We start from the raw sequence: 10,658 nt of genomic DNA, 5'->3' as shown, positions 1-10,658 counted from the left end.
CCGTTTGTTTGGCTATTTGTCTCTGTGCTTTATCCGACCTTGGTCTCAACAATTCTCGCTCATATAAACCCTCCTCATTCTCGCTAATTGGACTCCCAGAGATCCACCTGGGGCCTAGTCATGGATCTCTGCATCCAGATCCCTCAGTAGTTGGATGAGGTTTCTAGCACGACAATTAGGGTGTTTGGCCATCCCATCACCAGAGTAGGTCAGTTCGGACTGTCTCTCGACCATTGCCAGCAGTCTGTTGTGGGGGTATCTTTGTGGATTTCTGTGGGCCTCTCTAGCACTTTGTTTCTTCCTATTCTCATGTGGTCTTCATTTACCATGGTCTCCTATTCCTTGTTCTCCCTCTCTGTTGTTGATCCAGCTGGGATCTCCCACTCACCCAAGCTCTCTTTCCCTCGACCCTCGCCCTTCACTACCCCCACTCATGTCCAGGCTGTTCATGTAGATCTCATTCCATTTCTCTGTCACTGGGGGATCCCTGTGTCTTTCTTGGGGTCCTGTTTTCCAGGTAGCCTGCCTGGTGATGTGAGTAGCAGTCCAGTCATCCTTGTTCCACATCTAGTATCCTGTTATGAGTGAGTACATACCATGTTTGTCTTTCTGAGTCTGGGATACCTCACTCAGGATGATTTTTTCTAGATCCATCCATTTGTCTGCAAACCTCATGATGTCATTGTTTTTCTCTGCCTTCCCCAAGAGATATGGTGCACACATTTCCACAAGGCCTCAGAATTATTGTTTTTTTTTAATCACTGCAGATTTGTTCCCATAGTTGACCCCCACCCATTTTCTAGGAAGATAATTCCCCAACGCCAGGGGACTCAGTTGAGATGCCACTTGGAAGGTTCCTTCTACACTCTCCTTGCCCAAGGGCCACACCTTCCCTGTAAACACATCCTGCTCACTGAAGCTCCAAACTGCTGTGAGGGGGGAGACACCGTCAGCTGCCGCCATGAAAAGCAGCACGTTAAGATGCCGCTAAGCCACCAGCCATGTGGCAAGGTATAGATTTATAGAAATGGGTTAATTTAAGATATAAGAACAGTTAGCAAGAAGCCTGCCACAGCCAAATAGTTTAAATAATATAAGCATCTCTGTGTTTATTTTATACGTGGGCTGTCGGACTCCCGGGGCTTGGCAGGACTCAGAGAGACTCCAGCTACAATACTGTTGGTTTTGGACCTCAGAGGCTCAGTCCATTGCAACTGTCAATCATCCCAGGAAGGCTTCTGATTGGTTAAAATAACCTGGATGTTAGGTCGTTAAGGTATAGAAGAGAAAGAAGCCTTTCTGGTGGAGAAGTTCTCCTGCCAGAAGTATATGGGTCTCCCCTTCAGAATGTGAAGAGACACAAAGGAAGGCAAACCTCAAGCGACTTTGATAGCATTCCTGTCATGGAGCATGGAAACATCAAACACCTGCCTCTTGAGGGACCTGACCAGGAAAAATGGAAAGGTCAGTGCATGCTAGGAGTGGTGGGTTGGCCATGTCCATGAGGAGATGTTGTTCCTCAGAGGTGACTGGAGAGGCGTGGGGCACTGAGGACTTCGCCTGCCTTGATGTCATAGACTTTGCACCACTCTGGTCCCTGTCGCCTCTTCTTTCTGTTTTCTATTTTCAGGTGCTGAGACACCGATGCTCTCCCCATATGAAGAGAGAAGAAACGAGGAAGAGAGTGGAAGGGACCACCCTGCGTCGGGAGCCCCAACAGCAGAATGGAGAGGAGTAGAACAGAAAAACAGGGAAGACTGGAGAAGGTCCTTCTGCTGCTGTACCTTCAGGCCTCATGGATGACCGAGAGAGTGCCAGTCCCAATAGCCAGGAGAATGAGCGTCCACCTCAGAAGCCAGTTCCTGAGAACATAGGGGGCACTGAGGCTGTGCAGCTTTGTGACCTGTGTACAGCATATGTCACATCTGGTGCCCCGAGTACAGTGTATGTCAGTAACAGTGCCTGGTGTATAGCCTCTGCCTGTTACTATGCGCCAGGTACAGCCTATGCCTGTTACTGTGCCTCAAGTACAGTCTATGTCTGTTACTGTGCCTCAAGTACAGCCTATGCCAATCACTGTGCCCAATGTACAGACCCTATACCTGTTACTGTGCCCCAGATACAGCCTGTGCCTGTTAATGTGCGCCAAGCACAGCCTATGTCTGTTACTGTGCCTCAAGTACAGCCTATGCCTGTGACTGTGCCCCAGACACAGCATGTGCCTGTTACTGTGCACCATATACAGCCCGTGTCTCTTAATGTGCCCCAGTTGCAGTCTATGCCAATCACTGTGTCCAATGTACAGACCCTATACCTGTTACTATGCCCCATATACAGCCTGTGCCTGTTACTGTCCCATGTACAGCCTGTGCCTGTTACTGTGCACCGTGTACAGCCTGTGCCTGTTACTGTCCTATATACAGTCTATGCCTATTAATGTGCCCCAGTTACTGCTTATGCCAATCACTGAGCCTCGGGTACAGCATATGCCTGTTACTGTGCCCCAGGTACTGCCTGTGTCAATCACTGAGGCCCAGATACAGCCTATGCCTGTTTCTGTTCCCCATGTCTGTCCCATGCCACTTACTATGTGCAATGTACAGCATATGCCAGTTAAGTTAACTAGCACACCACCTGTGGTAGTTCCAATTGCACACCCTATGCCATTCCAGGTGGGTTGTGTACAGCCATACCAATTACAGTACCCAGTGTTCAGTCTATGCCAAGTACAGTGTCACCCAATGAGCAGCCTGTGCCATTACAGGACCCCATGTCCAGTCTGTGTCAGTTCTGGCACCCAGTGCACAGTCCATTCCAGTTACCGTGCCCAAAATGCAGCCTGTGCCAGCACTGGGGTCCTGCAGCTGCCTCTGTGACAGGGCTACAGCTGCAGGAGTTGGAACACCTTTTCCAGAGAAATCATGATCCAGTGCTGAAGAAGGGTAAGCACCTTGTGTGGCTTCCAGTCCCTTCATAGGGAACAAGCTGGTACAGAGAGGCCTCTGGCTTGCTGGCAGCTGTCCTTATTGTCTTCATTTACTGAAAAGTTCAGATTATATTTTGAAGATTTATTTTGTCTTGGCATGAGTGTGTGGGGGGGGACGAGAGGAGCTGTGTCTCACATTTGGAGGTCAGAGGACAGCTGGAAGAACTTGGTTCTCTCCTTCCAAGATGTGGGTCCTTGGCTCAAAATCATCTCCTCAGGCTGGCTGGCAGGCATGTTCATCTGCTGAGCCATTTTGTCTGCCTCCATTTTCCCCTCCAGAACTAAAGCCACCCACGCATTCCAGCCTGCAAGACCCCTGCCTTGTTGTCCTAGGCTTCCAAAAGGGAGTGGGAGCTCTATAAACTGGGAGTGGAGATATTCTCATGTAGTATTTAGGTGGAACAGGTAGAAATGTTTAGCCGGGCAAGCCTGAGGTGTGGTTGGGATAATTCAGGTACCACACTGCCTTTGTTTATAATGTTGATACATTTGTATCCCCCTCCCTCCTCTCCTCACATGGCTCAATCTGGTCACATCCACTCTGGACTCTCCCAGATGTCCCCGCATTTGGTTATGCTCTCCCACAAATCTATTATAGACTTTTCTTCCACCATACTAGGTGCAAGTCATGTTCCTACTTCTTTTACATTCAGTATTTATATCAATATCTATATACAAGTGCATTCCATTCCTTTAATGTTGGCATCCTTAGGGTAGGTTTTCTCTGTGGAATAGTCCTGGGGTTATGACCAATAAAGGATTCAAATTAGTGTAGCTAGGGGTTCCATGATCCTAAACTGTTTCAAATACTGCAAAGTAAGCATAGATTCTATCCTTACAGGAGTAATATGGGTGTGTGGATACTGGACAGGCAGAACCCAGCACTGATAATGCTGATGTAAGCTTGGTTAAATAGAGACTGATGGGAATGGGAAAGCATAGAGTCCAAATGCCCTGTCCCTCTGCTGTTTTGAAGCATCTGGTGAGGCCACACAGATAAGGACACCAAGCTTTGTAATTATTTGAAGCACACTGGTGCATCTGCCTGAAAATCCTGCTGACTTCCTCAATAGTGAATTACTGTGGGGAGGGGGAAGGGCATGCAACGTTTGGACATTTCTCCAGGGACTGTTCTGCAGTACTGGGGTGGAAACCAGGGCCTCCCGCATTCTAGGCCAGCACTGGACTCTGTTCCAGCCCCTCAGCCCCACACAGCATTAGAGTAGTGAGACAGCAGGATCTTCTGTGCAATCTAAATTATAGAGAGCAGCTAATGTCACACGATGTTTTTTCTGTTTATATCCTGATTACCCTACTGAACAAATCCCTCTTCCCTCTCATTGCAGAGATGGTTCAGGAAGAGGAGAGAACAGATCTGGTGAGGGAAGAATCTGCCAGGACTTAGCAGTGCTCCTCCTGGGACCCCCTCCACCTCAATCTAAAGATTGTGCAGGAGACCCAGTGTGTCCACCTTTACTAGGATCCACTTGCACATGCATTTTTGTCTTCCACCCATATGTTCTTACATCTTTCTTCCCTAAGAACCTGTATTTGAAATAAATAGATTCTCAGTTTGCTTTCTTCATGTGTCTTCTGCATTAGTGTGTTATGTATGATGGTTATCAAGGAAGTGCCATTTAAAGAAAATGACAAGGTCTCTTTCTGTGGGGGCACATCACTGAGTGAGCATCAGTAGCCTTTTATGTCATGGGAGTTTGTCAAGTGGTGTTTACATTGACCCATAAATTCTCCTGTCCTCCATCATAGTGTGTTCTTCCTCACCCTCACCAAGTTGTACCACACATGGGCAAGAGGGACATTGAAAATCTCTAGGGAGATGGTGTTTATCCAGACAGAGCTGGTTCTGACCATACCTGGGATTTCATACCAACCATAGAACTTGAGAGAACCATTTTTGTTTGTTTCTTTTTAAATTGTTTTCGTTTTTGTTTACTTTTTCCAGTGGACAAAGTGTCTGTTGCATTTTTGTCAAGTAGACAGAAGCTAGATGCATCTGGAAAGAGGGAATCTCCATTGGAAAATGGCTCCATCCTGTAAGCCATTCTGAGGAGCGTTTTCTTGATTAATGATTGATATGGAAGGGTCCCTCCCACTGTGGGTGGAGCCACCCCAGAGCAGGTCATCTGGAGTGTATTAGAAAGCAGGCTGAAGAAGCCAAGAGGAGCAAGCCGGTAAGCAACATCTCTACACAGCCTCTGCCTCAGTTCCTGCCTCCAGTTCCTACCCTGACTCCTCTCAATGGTAGACTGTAAGCTTTGAGAGGAAATAAACCCTTTCCTCCCCAGTTTGCTTTAGTTCCTGTGTTTTATTGCAGAAGCAGAAAGCCAACTAAAGCCAACTCAAATAAAGAAATGGAGTGATAAAATCTCTCCTCCCTCAATTTCTCCCGTCTCCTCCTTCCAACTCCTCCCATGCCTTCCCCCACTACTCTCAAATTAATTGCCTCTTTTCAATTATTCTTCCTACGTATAGACATATATGTATGAATAAATGTGTGAATATGGCCTGCTGAGTCTGCTTTAGTTGTTTGTGTGCATGTTATTTCAGGGCTGATCCTTTGCCTTGACTAACCACTGAGAGGGCTCATCCCTGGGAGAGGTCAATTCCCCCTCTGTCTGTAGTCACTAGCTGCCCACAGTTCTCTGTCTGGGAACAAAATAAAGCCCAGGCCTAAAATCCCAGTACAAAGTGTCTCTCCTTCCATGGAGACTTTACCATCTCTCCATCATCTTGTCTGTTGATATGGCCAATGTTCACATCTCATTTATGCTGCCAGTTCTGTGAGTGACTGTTTCACAGCAGACATCCTGGTATTGAGGCTCTTAAAATCTTTCAGCTCCCCTCTTCCCCTGCCTTTCCTGAGTCATAGATGCAGGAACTGTGATGTAGATGTAGGCATTGGGGCTGTGCTCCCCATGAGCCATTGTTCTCTGCATCCTGTCCAGTTGTGGCTTCTCTGATGGTCTCCGTTTGCTGTAGACAGAGGGTTCTCTGATTAGGGGTGGTAGTCACACTTATGTAAGGATAAGATTAATAATGCGGTTTGAATTATTCCAGTCTATCATCGTGGCAATTGTAAATTCTCTTCTAAGATACATAACGTCACTAGCCCTGTGATGTTGTCTAGGTTTCTAGGATGAGGGATGATTTTCCTCCTGTGGAATGGGTCTTAAATGTCCAAATAGACAGCTGTTGGCTACCACCAACATGGGAGTGTCACTTGTGACACCTCTCTGGATATCTGGACAACAGCCAACAGTCAGGGTGAACCAGCTCACAGAAGCTAAGGAAGAGGAGCATCAGGAGCCTAGTGACTACAAGACTGATGAATTCCTAGCTCTTCCATGACCAACAAAGGGTGGGCAAGAGACCGCAAGTAGGCTACTACTCTGTGATACAATTCTTCAGTATACTGTCCCTGGGAACTTCAGGAACTTGTTGCTCAGAAATTCTTGCTGAAGCAACCAAGCTGTCTATATATCCCAGCTTAAAACACCAAGTTCACTCTGCCTTTAGGAACACCATACTACTTCTTATATTTTTCAGGACAAAGTAAGTTTACAAGCTAACGACTAAAATCTGAATTAACAAAGAAAGTCCATCCTCTTCTAAATGCTGTTGGTGCTTTTTCCTAACCTGAAAACTTAGCATCACTTCATACTGTAACCTTAAAAACTCTTCTTGGCTGGTGAGACAGCTGGCTCAGTGGTTAAGACACTCCTAGTCCCAGCTGCAGTGAGAAAGAGAACAGAGTAGACGTTGTCCTCTCACTCCCATACAAGCATTGCAGTGTCCTCCACCAAAACAATAAATGCAAAAATGAAAATACATTTAAAAATCAGGACTGGCCGGAGTTGGTGGTGCACACCTTTAATCCCATCACTTGGGAGGCAAATGCAGGCAGAAATCTGTGAGTTCATGGCCAGCCTGGTCTATAGTGAGTTCTACAGGACTGCACAGAGAAGCCATGTCTCAAAAACCAAAACAAAACCAAATAAATAAAAAAGTAAAAACTGGAGAGTTGGCTGAGCAGTTAAGAGTGCATGCTGCTCTTCCAAATGCTGCAAGTTCAAATGCCAGCACACAACCGCCTATGCTCCACAGAATCCATGCTCTCTAGACTCTGCAGGTACCTGCACACACATGGCACACACTCATAAAGACACACATAGACACATAAATAAAATAAAAATGCTTTTAAAAGAACCATTTTTCTTTCTCTTCATAGTCATTCCTGGAGCTCAATGATTCAGCCATTATCACCCCACTCCCCAAACAATTCCTGTATAGAAACACAAACGCTCAGATTTCCTAGGCTAGAGTGGGAATATAGCTCAGTTATAAACTATATGTTACATACTTGAGCTCCTGGGTCCAATTCCAAGCACTATACAGAAGAAAAAATAAAGAAAACAATCAGAATCCCTCCCAGGATACATTATCCACACAAGACCCACAGTACCTCACTAGGGTTCAGAATCCATAGGCTGAGGCTGAGGTCCAGTGGGAGAGCATGTGCCTAGCACACACAAGGGCCTGGGTGTGATTCCTGGCACTGGAGGGGAGGGCAAGAAATCTACATGAATGAACCAGCTCACTACTAATAAAAAGTGTGTTATATCATGCTGCTTCAATTCTAAAATGGCAGAGAAAATATGAACTTTAATCAGCAATAAATAGTTAAGAATCAGAAGCAAAGAACAAGAAGGAAAAGACATACAGAATAAAGTTAATCACAAAATGCTTTCTGGGAAAATGTAAACATGGTTGAGAAATTCAATACAGTTAAGTTGCTGAAACAATCAAAACAAGACAAAGAAGGCATCAGTGAGACTCCAAGACACACAACACCCTGAGAGATCCATGACGACAGCAGAGAAGAAGGAGAAGAATCAAGTTCTAAAGATGCAAAACATGTTTTTAAAAAACCTCACTAATCTGATCATGTCCACTTAGTTCTAAGCCCATTCTCTGAGCAGCACTAGTAGGTGAAGGGTGAGGTTCACAGAAATTTTCTGCATGTTGACTCAAGGGTCTTGTGGTCAGTGTGTGTTCCAACCTTTCTCCCATACTCTATTCCCCAATTATCTTGCAATGCTACACAATTCACTTTCAGTGTCATCTCTACAACCTAGAAGGAACAGGCAGCATGCACATGCGCGCAGATGCAAGCTAAAACTCATTCTACATACATGCCCTGGAAACAAGGTTTAACTTCACAAGACCTTTCACAACCCTGTTCACAATGGCTCCCTCGTTCCTCATCTTTTGGGCCACACCCACCATTTGTGCACCAAAGCAAACACCTCCTACCTCAGCAAGAGGTCATAAAGCCCAGAGCAGTCAGTTAGGGAGGGAAAAGCCTATAGCGCCCATCAGGTGGACTGGTCAAGGCGGACGCGACAGGTGGTGGCCCGTACGGGGAACCCCTCAAGGCTCAGAACTCTTCGCAGTCAGGGCAGTGCACTGGTAAGTCCCCAGGTAAGGCGGGGATCCGGGATAAAAGCGGGAAAAGTAGAGCTGCGACAAAAGCGGACAGGAAAATTAAAAATAAGGCATAGGGTAGTAATATAGTGTAGGAAAAACTTAGAAGTGTAAGATTGTGTAGGAAAAAATAAGTAAGGCAACTAGACAGAAAAACTCTTCAATTTTCTAACTTTGGGGGCTCTGAATGCAAAATGAAGAAAAGAAAAAAATCTTTCTTTGGGCTTTACGGGTAGTAAAAAAGCTCTTCTTTGAGCTTATGGGGAAGAAAAAGTTTCCTATGAAAGCTTTTGTCCTGGGGACAGCTGAAATGCTAAGTCCAAGCGGCAGGAGAAAGTAACTTCTCCCTGAGGCAAAAATGGGGGTGTAAGAAGTCAAAGTTTAAAGTTGCGAAGTATTGGGAAAAGTTGGTCTTTCTCTCTTGGGGAAAAAAATCTTTCTCTTAAACTATAAAGCTTTTCTTGGAAAATTTGGGGGGAAAATCTCTCTAAAAAGCCTTAATCTTTCTCAAAAGCTCTCTTAAACTTAAAAACTAAAGCCTTTCAGAACTCACTATCTCAGAAGGATAAAAATTAGAATCACCTGAAGATTAGTATGGGGACCACCTGTGATTAGCTCTAAGGGAAAACAACAAACCTCTTAAGATGGCAAAACCTCTCTAAGTTCTCTTTCAAGCTTTAAAAGTCCTCCCTGAAATGCAGGAGGCAGGGACAAGTTCCTAAAAACCTCTTGTAAGCTGTGTCTCTTCAAGCTAGTAAAAGACAGTGGGTCAGAGTACCCTGAGGGAAACGCTTGGGAGAGTGTGGGTAAAGAGCTACAGAGAGCCCAAAAGGGCGGGAAACTTTACCTGAGAAAAGCAAAAAAGCCAAGCTTTTCAATTACAGCCGAGCTGAGGCATCAAGGGTTTTGTTTCTGAGTGAGCGTTTCAGAATGAAAAGGTGCTCCTAATGGTCCTAATGCAAAGATCCCCTGAAGCAATGCAAACTGTTAGCATTGTATCCTCAATTCTGGTCAAAAACCCAGAGGCGACTGGCCAGCGTTTCTGAGTTGGAGTGTATTTCGGGGATACTAGGGTTCCTGCAGTGGTAAACTTCCTGGAGCACAGAGCTGAGGCAGGAAGGTGCAGGACCCAGGGGAAGATTGCCAATGAACAAAACTAAAGCCAGTGGGAACGGCACGGTTGTCTGCGTTCCTACAAGTCCCGGGTTGGTAGGTCCACAGCTGCAAAAAGAAATCTGAGAAAAGCTTTCTTATCAGAGTAAGGACCTTTCTGGGAAAACAGTAAAGCCGAACTGTGTCTGAAGCAGTTGTGCTGCTGAGTCAGAACGCTGTCTGGGGAAAGAGCCCAGCTAGGGCAAAACAGAACTATCCAGGAGTAAAGCTTTCTTTTCTGTCAGAAAGCACCTCTTAGAGAAAAGCTTTGTTTCAACTGGCTCCCTGAGATGAGGGAGTGTAGCCCTGAGGGGTGATTGCCTCTGGCATAAGCTCTGTCCTTGAGCACCCAGACAAGCAAATGCAACCCACTGGGGGACTGAGCCAGGTGAAGGTCTGATAAGGCAAAACACCTGTCCTAACGGGAGTTTAGAAATGGCAAAAACCTCACTTGTTAGATTTTCAGTCTGTACGCAAACCACACAGACCCAGAGGACAAATGGACAAAAAGCCCTACCTTCAGTAGCAGGGAAAGCCGCCACTGTAGTGTCAGAAACTGTTTCTGGGGTAGAGGGAATAAACTGAGACCAAACTGGGAACTGTCTAGGAGAAAGACTCTGAAGAAACAGAAAAGGGATATAATCCTCCCCAGAAAAATATGACCTGTGAAAAGCTGCTAGAATTTGAGGCAGATTCGGGGGGAGAAAAAAAAAAGCCCCTACTTCCAAAGGCAGCTAGCAGAGGTACAGAGCCGTAGATACCTGAAGCTCTGCATCTGGGGAAGGAAGGAACAAGCAAAATGAGATCAGTGGGAGAAAATCTCTCCGGAAGAGCTATGGAAAAGCTGTTGTACATGATCTTGTTTTTCACTGACTGGCTAAGGCAAACACAAGCCCCGAGGAAACTTGCTATCAGAAATTGCCCACTTCAATGCGTACTAACGAGGCAGGTGCGGTTCTGATTTGGGGGCCAGTGTCAACTAAAGGAGAGACACCTGCTAAAGCCAGTTGAGGAG

Source organism: Peromyscus eremicus, chromosome X, assembly GCF_949786415.1.
Source record: "Peromyscus eremicus chromosome X, PerEre_H2_v1, whole genome shotgun sequence".
NCBI lineage: Eukaryota > Metazoa > Chordata > Mammalia > Rodentia > Cricetidae > Peromyscus > Peromyscus eremicus.
This window is presented reverse-complemented; position numbering follows the sequence as displayed.